Source organism: Canis lupus, chromosome 3 (assembly GCF_011100685.1).
Source record: "Canis lupus familiaris isolate Mischka breed German Shepherd chromosome 3, alternate assembly UU_Cfam_GSD_1.0, whole genome shotgun sequence".
Taxonomy (NCBI): Eukaryota; Metazoa; Chordata; class Mammalia; order Carnivora; family Canidae; genus Canis; species Canis lupus.
The window spans coordinates 72,348,621-72,373,442 of record NC_049224.1 but is presented as its reverse complement, the minus strand read 5'-3'; the positions used below and the strand labels follow the sequence as shown (position 1 = coordinate 72,373,442).

The 24,822-nt window shown below is 43.5% G+C and overlaps 1 protein-coding gene and 1 pseudogene across 13 annotated transcripts in view; one reads left to right on the top strand and one right to left on the bottom strand.

Moving 5' to 3' along the window:
* APBB2 (amyloid beta precursor protein binding family B member 2) overlaps positions 1 to 24,822 on the bottom strand; it is a 375,275-nt gene that overhangs the window by 33,081 nt on the left and 317,372 nt on the right. Inside the window, exon 1 of one of the 13 annotated variants that reach the window (XM_038533430.1) lies at positions 4,814 to 4,926. The exons of 11 other annotated variants lie outside the window; for them this stretch is intronic. The gene's annotated coding sequence lies outside the window, so the exon portion shown is untranslated. Of the gene's footprint in view, positions 1 to 4,296; positions 4,418 to 4,813; positions 4,927 to 24,822 lie in introns of those variants that run through there. One more of the 13 variants, XM_038533428.1, reaches the window with a different exon arrangement.
* Positions 17,280 to 18,756, top strand: LOC612875 (annotated as a pseudogene).

The following is a 24,822-nucleotide window of genomic DNA, read 5'->3' as shown; positions in this document are numbered from 1 at the left end:
GCCACAAATATTCATATCAGGCCTTTTCCAGAAAAAGTGCCAAAACCCTGCTTAGATGACAACCTGATTCAAGGGAGCGACGTACTATATAGACAAATACTGAAATCAGTACCAGCTAAATAATTTGTGAAGCCCAGTGCAAAATGAAAAGGGGAGGCTCCGTGTGAAGAAATGAAGAACTGCAATATGGTAAGAGCAGAGCATTAAACCAAGCACACACTAAATCTGTACGGCAGCCCTCAGACACTAGAGTAATCCTTGCTGCAGGTGACAGGCTCCAAAGCCACCTACAAACCATTCCATCCAGATGCAGGAATGAGAGTCGCTTCCAATCTGTAGCTTCTTCAGGACCCAAAACACCTCTTACTCAACTGAAATCCTACACGTACACCCCACTCCACGTGAGAGTCAGAATCAATATGCAGCTCTGCCTCAACCTCTTATTTCAAAAAGGTCGCATGCAGGCTGTGAATGTGTTTTTAGCAGGGGAGTGGAGCAGGGGAACTCAGGGGGGCAGAAATCACACTGGACTTCTTGCAAACAGCATTTTCATGTAACCTGGCAGACAGATGCACGCTCTAACATGACAGAAGCAGGCCAAAGCAGCCCCAACTGTCAACTGTGCTCTCTGTGGCTGCTTTTCCTCGATCATAATTATTTCAACTGTCATAATTTATTCATCCCCAGACAAGCTTACATGTTCCAGGGTGACTAGTCCAGGCATCTGGGTCAGAAGGGCTGGCTGCCCCAGTCACTTCCACCCCTCCTCAAGCCTCAACTTCCGACTGACTACGGAAGGAATATCTTCTGCATCGGTATTTTTTTGGCAAAACCAAACCAAAGTTGGTTTCAGAACCAAAGTTAACTGACAAAGACTATAAGCTTTTGAGTTCGTGAATGTGAAGGTGGGAGGGTGCAGAAAAAAATCCCATCAGAAATCAGAGACTTCATTTCCATACTTTACAGGTACAAGGAAATGGCTTTACTAGCTCACAGAGTGCTCAGTGATTTTTCTGCAAGGTTCCCAAGGAATTTTACTCTTTCTGATTTGAGATACATTTGGAACAAATTTTGTTTGCGACAATACATCAGTTGTTGGGACTCTGAAGAATGTTCCACGTGAAATAGGTAACTTCAAATGCAATTATCAAAGGTTTCTTATAAAACTGGAGCAAAGGTAGATTAATTCCATATGGACTAAAGCTTAAAACTTGTCTTTTTTCTTACGTTGATCTTTTATTTTTTTATGACAGAAAAAAGAAAATGCTCGAAGGTCTGATACCAGTTGAGAAGGACAGTCAGGGCAATAAGGCTGAAAACATCCTGGACAAATGGCTATATGCACAGCACTCCACTGGACAGGTCCACTCACCCACAATGGAGACTAAGCCCTAATTAAGTCAGGGTCTTGATACAACAGAAATTGAAACTGAGTTGCTCCGTTGCTTAATAACTATCCTTAAACAGGCTTTATTTCTTTTACTGTGGATTTCAAACAGAAATCAACAATGAATCTAAAAATCCAGGGGGTGTCCTAGAATACTCCCCCTTCCACTTCTGCTATAGTCAGTCTTGCCCATTCAGTCTCCACAACCCACTTCTCTTCATTCTCTCTACCACAACTCTGATTCTTCTTGGAGTGGGACTTGCTAGCTGGTCCCTCAGCTTCCACTTGTGCTCCTAACTTCCATTCTCCCAACCGCATTCACTGAGATCTTTTCTTACAAAATATTAGGTCATGGCACTGCCCTGGTTATTACCTTTCAAAGGCTTCTCATGGCATTAAAAAGAAAACCTAAACCTTTGACCACAGCCTGAAAGCCCCAGATCATCTTGTCCCCACTGATCTCTTCTGCCCCAGGGCATACCACAGGCCTTCTTGCTCCTGGCTTTAGCTATGCTGCCCTCCGCTTTGATCCTTGAAGACACTGCGCCATCCCTCTTCCTCAGAGCTCTCCACCGGATCCCCACCTGCCTGGCTTCTTCTTAGCCTTCTTGTTCAGCTCCAATGTCACCTCCTACAATAGACTGCCGCTTGGTGACCCCTTTCCCCACTGAACTACTCTTGCATTCTCTGAGCAACTGACCATTCTCATGGAGCTTTGTAATCTATATCATCATGCTTCTTAAATTGTTCTTCCAGCCTATGTCCTGCCTCTTTGTACCTTGACCGTTTCATTCATTGCGTACCTCACAAGACGCCTGAAACACAGACATTCCGTATCTGCTGAACAGCAAGATAATCTAGAGATTATAAATGCCAAGTACATGTGATGGTCATAGTTAAACCCTCCAAAGAGAAAATGAAGTATTTTCATCTATATTAATTCATCTGCTCACTCAACAATCCAATTATGGAGAGCCACATAGGCCAGGTACTATATTAAGATTAGAAGAATCCAAAGGTCTAAGAATTTCTCAAAAATATTATATGCTGTGTTTAAAAGAGGCACTTAGGAAAGAATAATTTACACTACTATTTAGCATGTTTTCATGTAACCGTAGGGATGTGTGTTAAAGTCTGGAAACCCAGATGAGTAAGAAGTTATATATCATCAATATGTTCTAAGAAAAACCAAGAAAGGCAACCCCCCCCCCCAAAAAAAAAAAAACACATGAAAAGTACAGAGGAAGTAAATAGGGGATTTTCCAACTGTGTTCCAGGTCTTTAAATCTACGAGTCCCTTCTTCACACTTGGGAGACCGTGGCCAGATGAAAAGCTTTGCTCAGTCAGTGGTACCAAATGGAATTCACTTCCCTGAGGGGTTGTTCAAGATGAAAGCTGTCCAGGTGAGACCAGGAGGCTGCACGACTGATAGTTTTTGAAACAGACTGGAATGACCACATCCAAATAAAAAACACCCCTCTTCAAACTCTCTTAGATCTCAACTTCTGGCCCTCCTTGCAGTTCCAGACTCCTCTGAGAGGTATCCACGGTCAAGAGATGCAAGTGCAGAAAGACTGAACCACCAACCATCTGATTAATACCTCCACCCTTGGAGAGGAGGTGACCTTGACCTCACTGGTGTGCATCCACAGCCCTGGGCTCAGCAGACCTCTAAGGCTGCAGCCTGCAGCAACATCCTCTTGCCTCACCTCAGTGTTATCCATACTATCTCTCAGGTGTGCTCCAGTTCAAAGGATCTGAAATGGGTCCTCTGACAGCATTATGTGGGCTCCAAGAAAGTAAGTAGGTACTTGTCGCATTTATTGAACACATAGCAGGTGTTCAATAAATACTTATTAAATAAATTATCCCCATTGCTCACAAGTTAGGACTTATTATAACAATAGAGGAACTCATTAACGCATTAGGTGCCACAAAAGGGGTTTCTGACCCACCCAGCACAGAGCCTGTGCCTTCACTCTGAGCCTCACTTACCGCTGAGCCAAGAACAATGACACTTTTCTTTGATGATAAGGGCTGATGCCTTATGTCTTTCCCCCATTCAGCTTTTTATTTACATTTCATCTTGGACAACACGACCATCAATAACTTTTACAAAATTATGGACAAAATGGGGATTTACGGTTGTTTTTCTCACAATACGTTATGCTTTCTAAGTCCCTGGGAAAGGCTTCAGGACATGAAATAATTCCTTTCACAATGCAGTACCAACTGAAAGGCAGTGGCAAAGCTTTGAACTTTAGGGAGAAAACTTGCAAACTGCTTTCGTGGCGGAGTAAGGCTGAAGGAGAAACTGCCCAATAGTTTAAGGAAACCAAAAAGAGAACACGGGGAAAGCGGACACAACCCACCATTCAGGATTCAAGTCAAACCAGGCTGCGTCTGGGGTTATAAAAGGAAAGAAAAAGACTAATGGGATTGCCTGCTCCTCCGCCTTCTCCTACCCAAGGCAGTAATGAAGATTCACAGCCATGCATTAATTAGGGAATCGATAGATAGATGTGCCTGGTTACAATACTGGGACAGGGAAACAGATAATGGAGAGAGAAGGCACAGACTCCCCCAGAATCCAGTCAAATGTACGTGATATTTCCATCACGTTTTTCTTTAAAAAAAAAAAAAAAAAAAAAAGCCACCAAAAACTCCTTTTTGATTGCCAAGAGCAAGGAGGTGACAGGTTGGCTGATTTTCTACATTTGGGGAATTTGGAACCTCTTCTCACATGGGAGTCCCACATATTCTCAATCCTAGGACTACAATCATTCGCAAATGCGCAGTCTTTCTACACCAAACAACATTGGTTTCAACCCCAAAACTGGATTGCCCAGATGCTGCCAGGATTTCTTTCACTCGTTAACAGACAAGAAGACGCAAATGTAGGACTCACCGGAGGGCTGTGAGATGAAGGCGCTCGTTTACTCAATCCTGGTACCCAGGGGCCGCAAGCCAGACGCCCAGCGCAGAGCATCCCAGCAGCCCGCGCCCCCTCGCCCCTCCCCGCCCGCCCCCCCTTCACCCCTCGCCCCTCCCCGCCCCGGCACTTCGCTGGCGCCGCGACCAGCGCGGAGGGCGCAGCCTTTGTCCCGGGGGCCCCGGCGCCCGCCTCGGTCCCCGCTCGTCACCTCCGCCCGCACCTGCAGACAAAGGCCCGCCGTGGCCTCCCGGGCGCCCCCTCGCCCCTCCCCACCCGCCGCCGCCCCTCGCCTCAAGTTGCAGCGAGCGCCCCCCGCGCCCCCCGCGCCCCCGCCGCCGCCGCCGCCCATTGGCTGCCGGGGAGGAGCCGCCCCGCCAGCCCCGCCCCCCGCCAGGTGCGCCCCCGGGGCCCCGCCAGGTGCTCGCGGCTGCCCGGACCCGGCCCGAGGCGCGCAGGGCGGCGGGCACAGTGCCCTCCTCCCGCGACAGACCCCCGAGTCCAGCACGAACGCGGGACCCTCGGGACGTGGGAAGTTCGTTCGGATCCCGCTGAGCCGCTTTGCGAAGTCGACGCCCTGGGCTTTTCGGTTTTTCTGGTTCCTAATAGATCCAGCCGGGTCCGTGAAGGGGGGGCGGGTCGGCGGGGAGAGGGGGGTGGAGCAGGTGGTGGCAGGGGTGGCAGGGGAGGGCCCACTGGCACGCACGGCCGGCCGGAGAGCCTCTGCAGTGTCCAAAGCAGGGGCAAACTGTAGTTTGAAAAATCTGGCAGCCAGTTTGGAACTGAGCTCAAAGGTATCCTTGGCAGATTTCCCTGCCAATTTACACGAAACCCTTACCAGCAGGTAGTTGGCCCCGACACACCTTTCCAAGAGAGGTGCCCTCTCTTAGGGCACCTTTTGTTTAGTGCTGACTTGGAGCCACGATGACCCTGGCACCCCAACACTGTCACCTCTAGTGGAGAGACCCCATACACAGAAGCAGGAAAGTGTCCAGTTGGCCAAGCGACAGCATTTTAAATGAGTGCTGGCCAGTCACTAAAATGGAGCTTGAAAGAAGAATCCAAGGTCTCCTTACCGTCTTTATTCTGTGTCTACGGAGAGCACTTTACTATTTGTTTGTGGGCAAGATGTTTGGACGATTTAACAAAATGAAATAGGCTATATTCAAAGTACCATGCACGGAACTTATGAGATACACATAGAGAATGAAGGGAGTCTGCAACTAGGAGGTTTTGTCTGATTTTAGTAAAACACATCACAGGTGTACTGGCAACTCTTAATGTTCATGTTTTAACAGCAGATTAAACATCTACTCACTTGTGCAACACTTATTAAGCTCTTCCTAAATGCCTGGCTCTCTGGCTATCCGTTGTTTTTCAAGGGGGACATGTTCTAACTTAGGGTATATCCGGATCTACGACCAGTAAATACCTCAGCTGTTTAGAAAAGTTGTTTACACTTAGCTGCTCCGGCAACCACAACTGTTTGGAACACAGCCTAACCCGGAGGTGGGGGGTGAGTCTGGGGCGTGGGGTTCAGCAGTCGGAATAGGCATCACGGAATCTGCAGACATGAATTCACAGAATCCCACCTGTCACCCCTTCTTCCCTTCCTCCCTCCCTTCCACATAATTGTAGTGAGTGTGGTTACTTGCCTACAGCAGGGCGGAAACAACACATCAGCCAGAGCTGCCAGATGCCCAAAGGTGACAACACAGTGTGACAGCTGAGGGTGTGCTCGCAGGGATGTCATGCTTGACAAATCCTGCCAACTCTACGTACCACTGTTCTCTCAGACGCATCCCCCTCTCTCCAACTCCACCGCCTCCTACCTAGTTCTAGCCACCGTCTTCTCTCATCTAGATGGTTGAAGTGGTCTTCCAACAGTCCCCCTGGTCCCACTCATTCCCAACTGGCTGTTCTCAGGGCTGCCACACGTGTGTGTCACAAATCACAAACCTGAGGAGCCGTGCTCAGGCTTTAAAACCCGAAAATGCTCTTCCATTGACTGAAGATAGAGTCCACAATCATTTCCAGGGTCTCTGAGGCCACCAGGGATCTGGTCCTGATTCTCTCTCTAATCAACACTGCAATCATGTTCCCTCTTTCTTCTCTTTACTCCAGCCTCGTCTCCTAGTTTCTGGAACATGCCCAGCTCCTTTCCATCTCAGCCTTTGCACCATCTGTTTCCTTCTTCTGAAATGTTCTTCACTGCACTGCTCACCTGGCTAATCCCTTTCACCCTCCATATCTCAGTCCATTTCCTTGAGGAAAATCTTCCTACCAGGCAGTTCTACACCCTTACCTCCTCCATTCCCCAGTATCCTGGATTTTTTTCTTTACAGTCCTCTTCTCCTTCATTTTATGGTGAGGCTTATATACATGATTGTAGTGTCTGGTTTTGTTCCTGTAAAGAACTCAACCTTGGTCAAAGAGGGTCTTGGCTTGTGGTAGTAATCTCTAAGACCATGGACCTAACACTTGTGTTTCTGTTTGCCTGCAGCTCTTGGGTCACACTAGATAGTCTAACGATCTAGACTAGGGGCTTTGGCCCTAGGTAGGGGCTTTGGCTTATGTGGCATCAATGCCACCTCTGGAGGGGCTTGAGACTGAGGTCAACCACACGGATCATCAACCATGCCTATGTGATGGAGCCCCAATAAAATTCCTGGACACCAAGGCTCAGATGAACTTCCCTGGTTGGCAATACTCTGTGCATACTGTCACACATGGATCCTGGAAAAGTTATACAGTCCATGACTCCACAGGGAGAGGACAACTGCAGCTCCGTGTCTGGATATTTCCTGCACTCTGCCCTATGCACCTCTTCTCTTGGCTGATTTTCATGTGTATCTTTTAGCTGTAATGAACCATAACTGTGAGTATAATAGCTTATAGTGGGTTCCGTCTTTCCAGTGAATTAGTGAATCAAAGGCTGGTCTGGTGGACTGTTCCCTCTTGTATTCTCAGTATCAGGCACATTTCCTAATACACAGTTAGTGTTTGATACATTGAGTATTGATCATATTTAATAAATGAATTTTTTTCTATAGGTACTTTTAAAATGAGCATGTAATGAACATGGAATGCCTTTACAATTTAAAGAATAAAATTTCACTTTGCCAACTCCTACTTCTGAGTCAAGGCCAGATCAGAAGTTGCCTCTTCCACGAAGCCCTTTCCTACTCGCCAGGGCCCATCATTCTTTCTTGCCAATTGTGTTCTCTGGCTTATTGCTCTGCTTTAACAGCAGTCAGTGTATTGAAATGTTTTTGTGAATGACCTATGTTAGATAAACTCTGAATCCCTGGTGTAGAATGTGGTGCTTACACAGAGCCGGTACACAAAAGGCATTTGCAGAAGGCAATTTTTAAAATTTAAAGGTTTGGTGTATAGAAAGATAGGTTCAGGGGTACCTGCATGGCTCAGTCAGTTAAGCATCTCCCTTTGGCTCAGGTTGTAATCTCCAGTCCTGGGATAGAGCCCAAGCTCCCTGCTCAGGGAGGAATCTGCTTCTCCATCTCCCTCTTCTGCCCCGCCCCCTGCTCATGCTCTCCCTCTCTATCTCTCTCTCTCAAAATAAATAAATAAAATCTTAAAAAAACATAGGTTCAGCCATCTATGAAATTCTGGTACATACTGCAGTTCATTCCCTGAAAAATAAAATAGCTGTTAACTGTAGTAGCTGTTATAATGGTGTGCAACTCTATTATTTTCTTTTTAAAAATAAAAATGTTCCTCAAAATTATTATCCACTTTAAAAACCTGACATGCTTTAAATAAAAGTATGGAAGCAGATCACCAAACTTTTAAAAGTCATCTGCCTCCCTAATTAGAATGAAATATTACAGTTTATTTACATAATACATTAAGAAAATAAAATAAAATAAACACAACCACCAATCTTTCTCTCCTCCATACAAACCTAATTGAAAATTCAACTAGCACACTAATAACCTATGATGTCCCCAAGTAGCATAGAAAAATCAATTTTATTTCCTTCAGACCTGCATTTAAACTGGATAATAACTGCTATAATGTGCAACAGCCATAATCCAATTTCAATTTGTTTGATTAGATGAATATAAACATTAAACAAGAAAGTCACAGGATTGTCATAACAATGTTCACGCTGTTAACTCATTATAGAACAAAGCATTTTGATTTGCTCCTAGAAAACATGCTGCTAGAAAATATATAAATATGAATTCAAAGAATCCTTGAATACCATCCACAAAGATCTTTGCATTGTCTCACCCAAAGATAAAAGCAGCTTTGAACTGAGAGGCCAGTAGGAACTCTCCCTGAATTTAGGACAAGGAAAACTCCAAATGATTCCTTATATATGAAGTTGTATTGAACATTCTTTTGTATCACATTCTATAATCAATAAGATTATAAAGGCAGCACCCAGGTCAGTGGTTCTCATATTAAAATGTGCATGGTAATCATTAAAATGAAGATGTCAGGGCTCAGCCCAAGAGTATGATTCAGTAGGTCTGGGGTGACCCCTCACTCTTTTCATGTATGCACCTGAAAGATCTTCAGAGGCAGGTGGCCAGCGGCTGGACATTGAGAAAGTTTCCAGAGATGGGACTGGAACTGTGTGGATGAAGGAAGTCAAATGACACAGATAAAGACAATGGACAGTGCAATGTTGTGGCTTCTTCTGTGTCCCTGACTACACTCTGAGCTCCTGGAAACTCAACCGTGACTATTTGTTTTTGGTATCTTCGATGCCCAGCTCAGCAGGGAGCACTTAATAAATTAATTTCATTATAGTAAAGTGGCTTGCACCCACACTCACACCTACCTGGACATCAGGAGAATTCACTGAGGATGCACTTGTGGGGGTCACACATGATCCCAACAAAGTTTTCAATAGACCAGGTGGGATGTTTGGGCAGGCCCTTGACCTAGATCAGTACCTTCTGAACTTCAGTGTGCAAATGCATTCTCTGGGGATGTGTTAAAATGCCAACTCTGATTCAGTAGGTTTGGGGTTGAACCTGCATTTCTAAAAAGCTCCCAGGTGATGCTGATGCTCTAGTCCAGAGACTCTGCTTTGAGTGGCAAGAATCCAGATGTAAATTAGCCCAACCATGGCCACAATGACAAACAGCAAGAAGGATGCATGCAAACTCAGATCTGCATTAATTTGAACAACAACAGCCAGAGAAGTTTGCACTGGGAGTAGTATTTCCTGACTTATTTTAAAGGACTGTGTTACCTGATGGTTGCTCTTAGAGAAAGCCATAACATGACTTTTTAAAAGAAAACCTCGACTGCCCCATAAAACATCAGATACAGCAGAAGCTTTGCTTGTAACTCACATAAGGATGAGGGCTTTATTCTAAAAAACCTCCAGGTTTGACAGCAGTGTGCTCCAATGAAAATTTTGAGAAAAAAATTTCTCCGGTCCAATGGCCTGAAGTCTTCATGTTCTGCCCTTATAAAATGCAAAGGCTATTTATAATAGCCTGGGCACAACAAAATTTTTTATAAGTGGAAGACATTTCCAAGTCCTAGTCAGGGAGCAGCTCATTTCCCGCATGCAATATTCAGCAGACACAACCTCCCACTAGACCAAAGGCAGTGGGCACTTCCCTGGCATTTACTGTACTATGAAGAAATTTGACTTCTCCCTCTTCCCCCAACATCACATCTCAACTGCTAGGTGGTGGGAAGTAAGCATAAATCATTACCCTCCATGATTCGGAATCCTATTAGAACTGGTTCAGTTCTTAAAATGCATCTGCTCAACCATGTCCCTATGCAACCCCCTGGCAGGCAGGATTGCAAGGAGGTGCATGGGCCCTGAAAGCATGAGGGCCCAGTGAAATGCCTGCTGTCTGGCAATTTCCACAATTAAAATTAGAGAAAAAGCATGTTTCTGTAAATTCAAACTTAAACTGATATTAAATTCATGGTTGGGAAAGTGGGGGCTGGGGTAAGGGGGTAGGGACTGGGGTAAGGGGGTAGGTAGAGAGAGGCAAAAAGAAGTTCCTGAAGTCAATTTTACTTCCGTCACCTCTAGTTCACCACTGCTCTGGTGTCTGTCCCTGTAGTTTTGTCTTCTTGCAAATGTAATACATGGAATCACACCATACATAGCTTTAGAATCTTGCTTCTTTCACTTAGCATAATTGTTGAGTGTACCAGTTGGGTTCATTCCTTTTTATTGCTGAGAATTTCATTGTAGGGATGTGCCACACTTTGTTTATCCATCTACTAGCGATGGATATTTGTGTTGTTGCCAGTTTGGGGCAATTATGAATAAAGCCAATAATAAGAAAAACAGCCCAAGTGTTTAAATGGGCAAAAATTTAAACAGATACTTCACCAAAGAAGATATATGGTTTTCATAAGCACGTAAAAGATGCTCAGTATCATTATTCACTAGGGAATGCATATTCAAAGTACAATGAGTTACCACGTCACATATTGTAGAATGCTAAAATAACAGCAACAAAACCCTATGAAAACGTGGCCATACCAAGTGCTGCTGAGGATGCTGGGCAATTGGAACTCTTACACTGTTGCTGGGAACGCAAAATGGTAGTTTCTTCAAAGAGTGGTTTGGCAGTTTCTTATAAAGCTAAACGTATCCTTCCCATACAACTCAGCAATCCCACTCCTGGGTATTTACCCAAAAGAAGTGGAAACTTATATTCACACAAAAACCTACATGTGAATGCTTATAGAAAATTCATGGCTCATGATGAACTCCCCTCCCTCCTTTTTAAATATTTTATTTATTTAGGGGCACCTGGATGGCTCAATAGTTGAGCTTTTGCCTTTGGGTCAGGTCATGATCCCAGGGTCATGGGACTGAGTTCCACATCCGGCTCCTGGGTAGCCTGCTTCTCTCTCTGCCTATCTCCCTGTGTCTCTCATGAATAAACACAATCTTTTTAAAAACCAGATTATATTTACTTGAGAGAGAGAGCACAAGCAAGGGGAGAGGGAGGAGAAACAGGCGCCCCACTGAGCAGGGAGCCAATGCAGGGCTCAATCCCAGGACCCTGGTATCATGACCTGAGCCAAAGGCAGACGCTTAACTGACTGAGCCACCAGGCGCCCCTTAACATCCGCTTTAAGATGAAAAGGCACCTGTCTATGGATGAAACCCATCCTAAAACTCCTTTGGGTTACTTCAGTTTTCCGAAGTTCAGACCTGAGTACATGAGTGATCTTTAAAAAATAACTAAGAGATTATAAAGTAGAACCACTTGATTTCTTGGTGATCACAAAACTGCTCTTAGGAGCTTGCTGTTGAGGCTGAATCTCAGAGGAGAGTCTGAACAGGGGTTTATCCTGTAATCACCACTTCCAGTGTCAGGAAGCAGGTTCTGACCCTCATCTGTACTTACCCCTGAATCCCTCCTCCACACTTTGCCTTCCCCATTCCACTTAAGTGCCCCCATCCCCTCCAAGAGGTATCAGCGATGTCAGGAAACTATGGAAAGCAAAGCAGAAAAAATCTGCCAGCATTCTTATCCTTCGGCGTGGAGTTGAAATAAAAACATCATGTATGACTGCTAGGATCTGTTTTATCTTCATGCTCAGCAGGAGTTCCTGATGGTGAATGCCTCCGAATGGCATTTCGAAGGAGTCTGGGTCCATTATCTAGCAGAGCTCTGCTTGTTTTCATAAATAAAACCTTATTGGAACATGACCACAGCCATTCATTTAGATCTGGTTGAGGGCTGCTTCTGCCTAACAGTGCCAGAGTTGAGTAGTTAAGACACAGGCAGGATGCCCACAAAACTTAAAATATTTACCATCTAGCCTTTTATGGAAAAGTTTTGCAGATCCTTGATCTAGCAGAATGGCCCTTTGGTCATTCAATTAATATGATCTATTCGTGTCCTATTTGCGTGGACTGGTATAACTACTAATTACTAATATGTGTGCAGCACTTTATATCTTCACGTACGAACAGTTCTGTATCTTCAGATAGGAACAAATGTCTGTTCATATCCATCATTTCATTATCCTATGAGCTCTATTAAGTTGGCAAATTGTTACCATTTCCTTTTCACAGACAGACAAAATAGGATCTGACACAATGAGTGAGTTTATTTATAAGAGGTGAAACCAGAACTCACACCCATCTTGTTCTCCAAATCTTCTGCTCTTGTCACAAATAAACAGAAAATAAATAAGACATAGAGCACATCAGCAAGCTGATCATTTAGTGAGCCAGCTAAGATCGACTTGGATTTTCATCTGTCTAAGCTCATTCAATTAAATTCAGTGCCACACAAAGTTCATGCATGAGGCTCATGTCCTCTGAGATGGTGTCCTCTTTTATCCTCATTTGTGGCACTTATAGATTGCATAACCTACAAGAACCTTCTCTTTCATGCAAACTATACTCTTTTCATATATATGAGTTAATTATACTAATGAAGTATCAGAGAGTTGATTCATTTTCACGGAAGCTAAAGCTCAGATAATTTCTGGGGCTTCCTTTAAGAAAAATAATACAAAAATACTCTCCTTTTGCAAATTTTACAAAAACCACATAAACTCATTACTAAACCCTCTCCCAGGGCCTTGAAAGGGGCCCAAGATTTTAAGCTTCCTTATCATAATAGTAAACCCTCCTCTGTGCATTATCTTTCCCCCTTGACGAAAGGAAACTCATATATTCCAGATAGAGCTCCTCGTAAGAATCGCTGCCTTCTGACTGAACAGACTGATTATTTAAATCTGCCATCCCCATTGCCTCCTCTTAAAGCTGCAAGATTGAAATCATTCACGCCTGATCTCAGCCTCCAGTGGTGGCTTTCCAAGTGTGGGCCACGATAAAATCAGCTTTACTAGGGAATGTGTTAGACGTGCAAGTTCTCAGGTCCTCTCCCAGACGTTCTGAATTACAGACTCTGAGGATGGGACTCAGCCGTGGGTACTTTCTCAAGACCTACAGTTGATTGTGACGTGGCTCAAGTTTGGGCATCACTGGTCATCTAGATCATGGATTCCACTCTCTCCACTCATGCAGAAAAAACTTTGAGGAAATGAGGGGAAACCACAACATCTAACCAAGTTTTATAATTTTTTCTTTAGGAGCACAAGAAGCCAACAGTCAATTTTAACAGTAAGCAATCCCATTTTTAGAATTTTAGGAAAATATAGCATGTAAGATGTGTCAGGATTAACCAGAAGGAGACAAGCAAATGCTCACAGCTCAAAGTCTACTTTGATGGTTCCTGAGTGCACTGATGACAAATTAAATGAATTCATGACTTATTAATCGAGTGGAAAATGTATATTTAAACACTCCTGATATAGTCAGACTGAATCAGTAATTCCAAACTCTGAATCATCTTACAAGTTGAAGGAACTTCTCACAAAGAACCTAAATTACTTACTTTAAGTAAAATTCCTTATTTTTCAAAGGTTGGGGGCTGGATCAAATCAATCCTTTTAATCATCAAAGGGCTATTTTATTATTTTTACCCACCAAGGACCTCTTATTTTAAAATGTACTTCTTATACAAATATTAAACTACTTTGATGTGTACCCACACTGCTTTTCCTGGCAATCAAAGGTACACTTAGCCACTAATCACAACTTCTGATCAGCATTAGCTAACCTGTGTTGCCCCTCTAAGTGGACATATTTTAATTCCCACCAGAAGCAAAGACTCTTTTGGTTGGCCTGTGCAGCTTTGTATTACACAAATGCGTAATTTTCCCTCTGGCCTCTCCTCATCTATAAAAGGCATATAAAACCTGTTGTTCTAAGGATTAAAATAAAACAAACAAAGCTAGATATAATGTATTTAGCACCTTATTTGGCAAATGGCAGGCACCCAAATATGGACATTACTATTCACATGATGATTAATTAAGCTGTTTGAAATCCTGAAATGAGCTCTACAGTGGACACTTGTTAGCTTAACCATCCTGGCCCCCCTTTCTGGGAAATACCACACCATGCAAACCTAGGTGAACAGCAGGTTCCTGATTGACACCCTGCATGAAATAAACCTGACCAGTTAATTTAGACTAGGGTGGGCGCCTACCCTATGCTGGGTGAGTCTCTTCCCTCAGGAATTTGGAATTGAGAGTCTACAGTTTTAGACTGGCTAGGAAAAAAATGGCCATTTTTTACCATATGAAAAAGTGAAAACCATAAGTGAATCCTGACATTACCTCACACCCTAGGTTCCAAAAGACAATCAAATTGTCCTTTGCTTAAGATCATTTGAATCGTTTTCTGTTGCTTATAATCAATGAGCTTTAACTACCATCCCTACCCTTCACCCAAACTGTGGCAGAGCCACATGAGGTGAGGTCAGTCCCAACCTGATAGTTAGTGACTCCAAAGTAGTCACTGGCCCTTAGGAGGGCTATGTGTTCAGCACAGGTCCAAGCAGACATCTCTTCCATATGTGGGAAATCCAAAAAGGGAGCAAGCCCTTTGGCAACACACTGTAACTTCAGGCTAATTAGAGTTGAAGATACCAGCCCATCCAAAGGCTTGATAGCAGGAGAGATTTAGTGAAAAAGATCTTATGCTGGGGTCGTTCCAAGCCAACTGTGGGATCCTGGTTAATTCACTTCACCTTCTGAGTCTGTTTCCTGAAGAGTTTCCTCTTAAGTATATGAGACAGCAACAGCAGCCCCGACAAGCACAACAATAATAATGATGGTAAACACATACCTAGTCTTCATCAGTCAGGGCACAACCAGGAGAACAAAAACTGCTCCAAATAGTTTAAATGGGGAATTTAATAGAATTGGTGACATGGGTGATGGAAGAGTAGAAAAGCAAACGGGAGACAGCGAGGCCCTCAGAGATGAGCAACAGCAGGATGCAACCTACTGTGCCCTAGCTGAAGGGCCCAGGGATCAAGACTACCCAGAGGAGCCACTACCACAGTGGGGTATGCAGAGGTGGCTGGAGCCAAGAGGAGCCACAGCCCGAGGCCCAGAGAGGGGAGAGGAACCTGGCTGGCACTTCTTTCCTTCAGCACCTTCCAGTGGCCAGACCCAGGGACAGCCTGCACTGGGACTAGTGCACTCACCCTGTAGGCGCCAGACACTGTCCTCAGCTCTTAGCAAGGGGAACCCATTTACCCCCAGGAGGTAGACAATGGTATTACCCAATGGAGAAACTGAGCTATAGAGAGAGTGATGTAATTTGCCCAAAAACACACACACAGTAAGTGGCAGGATTGGGATTTAAATCTTTTTCATTTGAAATCCATTGATTGAAAATCCATTTGATTTCTTCCAGAGGTGTGGCCAGCAAAAACAAAAGGCCACACTGTTGCAAATGCTATGTGTTTATTGTTAGACACTTAATATTCAAACACTGCAGTTATGCTGCTTGTCCCCAAACAAATGGACGGGGTGTCCTTGGTGGTTCTGAACACTGTAGACCGCTTTGTACCGGGAGCTGCTACAAACTCAGCCCTCCTGATTCATAATCAGTCCTAAAAACAAGTTCTCCCTTTGCAACTACCAAGTTCTCCCTTTGCAACTATGGTTAGTTTTCCAGACAAACAACTCTTTTTTTCCTTCAATAGGTATTTATCAGTAAACTACTAAATTTTGGATATGATGATAGGTATTGAGAGTATTCAATATTTGACCCATGCTCCACCCCCCCCATTTTTACTTTTCAGGTATAAAAATTACTCGTTTTTCTTTTCTTCCTTCTCTTTTTTCTTTCTTTCTTTCTTTCTTTCTTTCTTTCTTTCTTTCTTTCTTTCTTTCTTTCTTTTTCTTTCTTTCTTTCTCTCTCTCTCTCTTTCTTCTTCTTCTTCCTCTTCCTCTTCTTCTTCTTCTTTTTTTTTTTTTTTTTTTTTAGAGAGAGAAAGGACACGCTCATATCCAGGAGTGGGGGAGGAGGGACAGAGGGGGAGAGAATCTTAAGCAGATTCCATGCTCAGTGCAGAGCCTCACATGGGACCTGGGGCTCAATCTCAGGACCCTGACAGCATGACCTGAGCCGAAATCAAGAGTCGGTCACTTAACCCACTGGGCCACCCAGGCGTCCCTCCAAATTTTCTTGAGTACAGTTGACACACAATGTTACATTAGTCTCAGGTATATAACAGAAAAAGTTTATACATTATGCTGTGCTCACCACAAGTGTAGCTGCCATCTGTCCCCGACACAGCGCTATCACAATACCATTGTACAATGTCCCCTGTGCTGTACCTTTCATTCCCGTGACTTATTCATTCCACAACTGAAAGCTTGCATCTCCTACGCCCCTTCAAACCTCCCTCTTCCTCTGGGAACCATCAACAGTTTGTTCTCTGTATTTTTAGGTCTCATTCTGCTTATAAGTCATTGTTATATGAGGACCTGGGACAATCTGACTGGGTAAGGCCTAGATGGAGTACATTCCAATAGTGAATTACAGATTCAATGGTTACTCAGTGTCATGCCTATGCCCTCCTGCTCCATGTCCATGGCAGGTGTGACCAACAGATGGCGGACTCCTCAGCCAGCTGGTTTTGGTCTCCTGGCTTTTCTCACTCCAGCAGTTCAGGTCCCTAATGTCATCATGTCAAAGATGGCGAGTAACCCTTATTTGCTAACCTGGCATTAGGATAAACATTTCCTAAAAATAAGGCAAATGTCCGAAGCGACTGCTTTATAAACAAAATAGGCCAGGATTTTAGATTTTGAAGGCAAATGAGAAACATGTGAAACCACAAAGACTTCTGAGAAAAAAAAAAAAAAAGTGGCTTTGACATTTCTTGGTTTATACTATTGTATTAGTTTCCTTGCCAACTATATAGGCCTAATGCTGTAAAGGTTTACTGTCTGTGGTATTTACTACTAAATATTTAGTAAAAACTAAAAATTACTGGAATTTGTGTGCATTGGCATATCAGGTTCTACACAGTGCTTTAGTAATGGAAAAATACCTCTTCCTCTCAGTCCCATATTGAAATCGAGTTGGAAGAGGCAAGTCCGGTCTCAAAATGGAGGTAAAACTGCCGCCAGGTCGCCCCCAGCCGGACTCTGGCCACCGCCGCCTCCGCCACGGGGAGAAGGGCCATGATCCAAAGGAACCCGAGCAGTTGAGAAAACTGATAGTTTAAGAGAACATTTTGGAAAATGGGGCACACTTACAGATTGTGTGGTAATGAGAGACTCCCCCCAAACAAAACGTTCCAGGGGTCTTGGTTTTGTGACTTACTCTTGTGTTGAAGAGGTGGATGCAGCAATGTGTGCCCGACCACACAAGGTGATGGGTGTGTAGTGGAACCAGAGAGCTGTTTCTAGAGAGGATTCTGTAAAGCCTGGTGCCCACCTAACAGTGAAGAAAATTTTTGTTGGTGGTATTAAAGAAGATACAGAAGAATATAATTTGAGAGACTACTTTGAAAAGTATGGCAAAATTGAAACCATAGAAGTTATGGAAGACCGGCAGAGTGGAAAAAAGAGAGGATTTGCTTTTGTAACTTTTGATGATCATGATACAGTTGATAAAATTGTTGTTCAGAAATACCACACTATTAATGGACATAATTGTGAAGTGAAAAAGGCCCTTTCTAAACAAGAGATGCAGTCTGCTGGATCGTAAAGAGGTCGTGGAGATGGATCTGGCAACTTTATGGATCGTGGAGGAAACTTTGGAGGTGGTGGTAATTTTGGCCGTGGTGGAAACTTTGGTGGAAGAGGAGGCTATGGTGGTGGAGGTGGTGGCAGCAGAGGTAGTTATGGAGGAGGTGATGGTGGATATAATGGATTTGGAGGTGATGGTGGCAACTATGGTGGTGGTCCTGGTTATAGTAGTAGAGGAGGCTATGGTGGTGGTGGACTAGGATACGGAAACCAAGGAGGCGGATATGGTGGTGGTGGAGGAGGATACAATGAAGGAGGAAATTTTGGTGGTGGTAACTATGGTGGTGGTGGGAACTATAATGATTTTGGAAATTATAGTGGACAACAGCAATCAAATTATGGACCCATGAAGGGGGGCAGTTTTGGTGGAAGAAGCTCGGGCAGTCCTTATGGTGGTGGTTATGGATCTGGTGGTGGAAGTGGTGGATATGGTAGCAGAAGGTTCTAAAAAAATTTCAGAAGAAAAGGGCTACAGTTCTTAGCAGGAGAGAGAGCAAGGAGTTGTCAGGAAAGCTGCAGGTTACTTTGAGACAGTTGTCCCAAATGCATTAGAGGAACTGTAAAAATCTGCCACAGGAGGAACAATGATCCATAGTCAGAAAAGTTACTGCAGCTTAAACAGGAAATCCTTCTTGTTCAGGACTGTCGTAGCCACAGTTTGCAAAAAGTGCAGCTATTGATTAATGCAATGTAGTGTCAATTAGATGTACATTCCTGAGGTCTTTTATCTGTTGTAGCTTTGTCTTTTTCTTTTTCTTTTCATTACATCAGGTATATTGCCCTGTAAATTGTGGTAGTGGTACCAGGAATAAAAAATTAAGGAATTTTTAACTTTTCAAAAAAAAAAAAAAAAGAAAGAAAGAAATGGAAAATATGAGGTCACTCCGCTGTGCACATGTGTCTCTCTCAAAATGAAAAAGAACAAACAAATTTGCACTAAACTACCTCCAAGTTTAAATGGCAGGGAGAAAAAACATTCTAGTGTCTAAAAATGTAGACATCAAATCATGTTATACATCATTTTGGAGGAAGACATAGTTGTCTGGCAATAAACTGCTCACCCATGAAATGAAATAACCCTTCTAGGAAAGGATGATTAATTATTTAATAAACACTGTGTGTTTTTAACTTCACTGTGAAAAATAAATGGGGGAGGTGCCTTGGGAATCTCAATGGGCAGCATCCTCTCCCTCCTGCCCACTACACCCCACGCTGTAGGTACCGAGGAGGTGGCGCTGGAGGGAAGGACAGCATGGAGTGGGGCAGGAGGCAGGTTCTGTCCCCATCTCTACACAGGAGGACACAAAGGCTCAGAGTCACACAGCCAAGAAGAGGCAGATCCAGGAGTCTGGCTGGCTGTGTTGAACTCCAAAGGTCCTTCCAAGATATCATATAATCTGGACCACCCAGAGGAGGGAGGAGGTGAGGGTAAAGGAAGGAGGAGGGAGGAGCAGAGCAAGGGAGAAAGAGCTGGGGTAGCAGAGGGGGTTCCCACCATCCTGACTGTGGTAAGGTTGAACAATGGTCCCCAAAGTATCAGGTCCTAATCCCTGAAACTTGTAAATATTACCTTATAAGGAAAAACGGTCTAAGTTGTAGATTCTGAAATGGGGGTATTATCCTGAATTATCTGAACGGGCTCTAAATCCAATCACAAGTGTCCCCATAGGGGAGGGGCATAGAGATCACACACACAGAAGAGAAGGTGACATGAAGAGGATGCAGGCACTGGGGTGATGGCCACAGCCAAAGAATGGGTGACGGGCACTGAGGGGGGTACTTGACGGGATGAGTACTGGGTGTTATTCTGTACGTTGGCAAATTGAACACCAATAAAAAATAAATTTATTATTAAAAAAAAAAGAAAGAAAGAGCAACTACAAGCTGGAAGAGGAAAGGAACAGATTCTTCCCAGGGCCTCCAGAGAGAGTAGGGTCTTGCCAACGCCTTGATTTTGCCCACTGAAATGAATGTTGAACTTCTAGCCTCTAGATTGTGAGAGAATTCATTTCTGTCGTAAGCCAGCAAGTTTGTGGCATTATGTTATGACAGCCACCGACCTGCTGATTACAAGCTGAGAGGTGTGGCTGTGTGCTTCTCAGCCTGGCTGGCACCTGAATGAATACCAGGAGATCCTGGTCGGGGGCTTTCAACTCTTTTTCTGAAGCTTCTTTCTCCCTTCCCCTGTGTGATCCTCAGCACAAGAGAAAACAGGTGTTCCCATTAACAGCTAAAAGGAATAGCAAAATGCACTGGTTCAGAATTTAGGATTCATGGTTTTAGACATGGCTCCATAATTTTTTTTTTGGGTGCAACACCAAGCAAGTCATATGAAAGTTCTAGGTCTCCCTTTCCTGATCTATAAAAAGCATCATGATATGTCCTTTAGTCTCTGGAGAGATTAAAGGAGGGATGCCTAGGGATGCTGATGCCGTGGCTCAGCGGTTTAGCACCTGCCTTCAGCCCAGGGCATGATCCTGGAATCCCGGGATTGAGTTCCATATCGGGCTCCCTGCATGGAGTCATGTGTCTGCTTGTGTCTCTGCCTCTCTCTCTCTCTCTCTCTCTCTCTGTCTCTTATGAATAAATAAAATATTTAAAAAAAGAAAGATTAAAGGAGATAGTGTGCACAGACCCTTAGTGAACTATAAAGCATTATATTAAAACATGTAAAGAGTCCTGATTAATCTCCCTTCATTCTCTTCTTCATATAATCAAAAGCATCCTTAAGCCCCTAGTATAAGGAAAGAATTGTGTTGAGTCACATACAGAGAAGTATAAGACACAGTGCTGGCTGTCAAGGATTTATAATCTTCTTGGGGAGACATACACACCTACAATGTTAAGTAACAGCACAAGGTTGAAGAGATTAAGTGCCAATAACATGTACATGACTACAGAAATAAAAGAGATCATACAGCACCGCAGTGGTGTGAATATTTGGTCCCCTTCCTAGTGCAGAAGTGTATTTCTCCACCCCCTGAACTCATGATTGGTTATATGACTTGCTTTGGCCAATGTAACGTGAGCAAAAGTTCAGTGTTGTTTCCAGGCAGACGTTTTAAGAGTCAGTGCATTTTTTCTTCTTGTGACCATGGCTGGCAATACTCTAGTCTACCAGTGACTGTATCATCGGCCTGGGACATAGCATGAGGCAGTGCCTCCAGCCAATCTGCCATGGACATTTAGCAGAACGAGAGTTGTTTTAAGCCACTGAGGCCTTTGGTTGTTACTGCAGCATAACCTAACCAGTGCTGACTGATACAAAAGGTGACAGGCTACCAGAAAAGGTGGGACCAAATTAGGCTATAAGGACAGCCATGTCAATATAATGCTTGACAGGTACATTACAAAGTGATTCATGAGTCTCAAGGACTCATGTTAATTACTTACTATTCTACTTAATACACCCCAGGTGGGCAGGGACTGTGAGGTTCTTGCTCATAGCTACATCCTTGGTGCCAACTACCATGGCTGACACGTAGTAGGGATAATAAATGAGTGTCTAATAAATCCCCAGAGGGGTGGATTGGACCATCTAACAGAGGAAGGAAGGAGAAAAGAAACTCAATAGCTTGATACCTCAAAGTAGGAATGAGGATGATGGGACCTTGGGCATAAAGAATACCAAGACAGATCACTTAAAAACATACAGGTACAATTATCGTTAAATTATAATTGTAAATCTTAAAAAAAAAAGATGGTGCCCCTCCTAGATGATGACAGCCATTTCTATTCTTCTGCTGTCCTGATTAACACGATTCTTTGGTATAATCTGTTCTAATAGCATGGTTCCAAGGTCTAACAGGATGATTAACAATATTATGATTAAAAGTGACTCAAGATTTAAAGACCTAAGATATATACCATCTTTCTTTTTTTTTAAGTATCACTCTAATTTCTATAGCACAGACTTACTAAAACCTTATCTTAAAACAATTTTTCCCCTCCTTTTTATTTGCAATCCTTGACTTAGCGAATTTAATGAATAGGATTAGGTTTTATCTTCCTTAATAAATATCCTCTACAGCTTCTCTTATGTCAATAAAAAAGACAAAGCAACTCTTTAGCTAGAAGCTATATAGAGATAAACCAAGACATTTCCTTTAGGCAAGAAAGGGGTGCAATTACTCTGGGCCACCGAATTTGTGGGGAAAATATATTAAGAAATTCTACACCATCCATTAGATGTAATGCTTTTGGTAATCACTGCTTATCTTTGTAATGGGATCCCTGGTGGTAAGAAAAGTAAGTCTGGCAAGCAAGTACCTTTAGGGCTGAGGTGGTTTCTGTGACACTGTTATTCTCTAATTCATGTAGGAAGCCACAAATGTCATTTCGATTGGCCAATAAATATTAATTTACTGTAGAGATATATTATTAACTTTGCTGTTCTTTTAGCTGCTCTGGGTTTTTACATAGGGGAAAAAAAAAAACCCTCAAAATACTCCTGCTGCAGAATGCACAGCATTTGTCAATTACTGAAGAATAGGAAAGCCAGGGAAAAAAATTATCTGTATTTTAAACATGCCATTAAAGGGCACTACAACTGGACTTTGTAATTATTAAAATGTATATCCCATGTGCTTCAGAAAAAAATTAAGTGGTTTACAATAAAAGGCAAACATCCTATCAGGCTCTTCGATTAGAAAAGTAAAATTTAAAACCAAATAGAAGGAAGAAGTAGTTCTGTAAATCAATTAGGTTAAATATGAACCTGAATTGCATTCAACCGTTTCTGATGTAAAAAAAAAGAAAACGGCAGTCATATGGTTTAGTCTAGCATTATTATTGCAGTTAAGGATTTAATTTCACTTGAAACTTTCTGGCAATAAAGCAAATGTGACCAACTATGCAATTTTCACCATTAACCTAATTCTTTAAGAGAGTCAATATTCACTGACTGCAAAGAAAGCTATGCTCAGAAGAATATAACACTTTTCAGTGAAGTCATGGGGGGTGGCGTGCTAAGCAAAGTGTTAAAACCCAGCTTTGTTATAACTGATAGAGTTATCATTCAGAACCCCTAGATCAGGGTACTTCTAACCCGGCAGGTCCCAGAAATACTGATCCTCTTCAAAGTCCACTTGTATGAAGCAAATAATGTGTTTTATGCTCACAAAGTATTAAAAGTTCAAAACAGCCCAAAGCCTTCAACAGCTAAGCTGTGTGTGTGGGCCCCTGAGAGCAGGATGTTGCAAATACTATTTCTCCCAATGATCTGTTCATGGAATCTTTAAAAAATTAAATGACAGCTATTAAGCTGGTAGAATGTTGTTTGGTTCAAATACTTTTTGGAAAAATTAACCAAAATCAGTGTTATTCACACTAGGATTAGCTAGTGGTAATAAACAGCATTTTAAGAGTTAAATAAATAGGGGCTGGTGGGGAAGGGGGGGCAGGCAGGAGGGCTGGAGGCCGGGTGAGGGGCAGCCCCCTTCATCTCCTCCTCCCCTAGGAGAAGGGGCAGCTTCATCCCCCTGCAGCCTTGGGGCCTGTCTGAGCTTGGGTGGAGGGTTCTGGAGAAATGGAGGGGGCTCACTGGGGAGGGGGGAGAGGGGGAGAGATGTGGACAGAGGTCCTGGGAACCTGAGACTGGAAAGGAACAGATGGAGAGGCTGAGCCAGGAGTGAGACAAGACCAAGGCCGAGATGAGGCCAGGATGGAGAGGCCAGGATGGAGAGGCTGAGAGAGGAGACAGACGAGCGTCTCCTCTGCCATGCACACACACACACACACACACACACACACACACATCAAACAATAGAGTAGCAAAGAAACAAAAATCAAAGAACAGAACACACAGTGAAGCTAAGTACTGTGTGAAATTTGTTAGTTAAATGTGAAAGAATAAAGGAGACAGGGGGGAATTAGGTCATGCCATTAACCGCATTTCTTATGGGTTACTACAAATAGTTTGAAAGCCAGTGATAGAAAAAAACTGATGACTATAAAAAAGGTGGGGGTTCACACAACAGTTTTTAAAAATCTGATAACTGCCCTTGCAAAACTTGTTTTCTTGTGGGTAGACACACACACGATCGGCAAGTTAAGCAGAGCTTCCTTGGGAGTGCTGGCGTCGAAGGTTCCATAGCCTCTGGCTGTGTCCCAGGGCAGGGAGCAGCTGGTTCCCCAGAAGGAAGCATAAAGGTTTCACGAAGAGGCTTTAGAAAATGAGCAGGCAAGACAGGGCAGTCCGAGGCGGGGAATGTTCTCTCGCCCACCGTGCAGGAGGGGTGGCGAAGGAGCTGGAGCAGCAGGCAGGGGTGAGACCACATGCTGCCCCTGGAGGGCACACCCCAGCCTCTAAACAGCAGGAACATGTCTTCACCTGTCAGGAAGGTTCCTTGGGCTGCAGTTGGCAGGTTATTTGGAGGGGAATACCAGGTGACAGAGAGGGAAGGATGGGGGTCAGGGATGGGGGTGGAGAGATGAGCCTAAGAGGTAGTAGGGAAAACTGTTCCTTCTCAGCGTCACGGTGGAGCAACACTGAATCGGCCTGCCTAAGGGTTGCTTCTTTCTCTAGTGCTGCGCTGTCCACTAGCCATGTCACGCAAGCCACACAGGTAATTTTTGCTGTAGTCACATTTTTTTAAAAGGAAGCTTTAATAATATATAATAATAGATTTTATGATTATATAATATTGTATATTTATTATATTATTACGATTATATAATTATATAATAATATATTTTATTTAACTTCACATGTCCAGAGAATTATCATTCAACACGCAATCAACATAGAATGTTGTTTTGAGATATTTTACATTTTTTTGTGTGTGTGCAAAATCCTCGTGTGTATTTTACACTTCACAGCACATCTCAATTCTGACTAGCTGCATTTCAAGGGCTCAAGAGCCATCTGTGACCAGCAGCTATGGTACTGGACAGTCC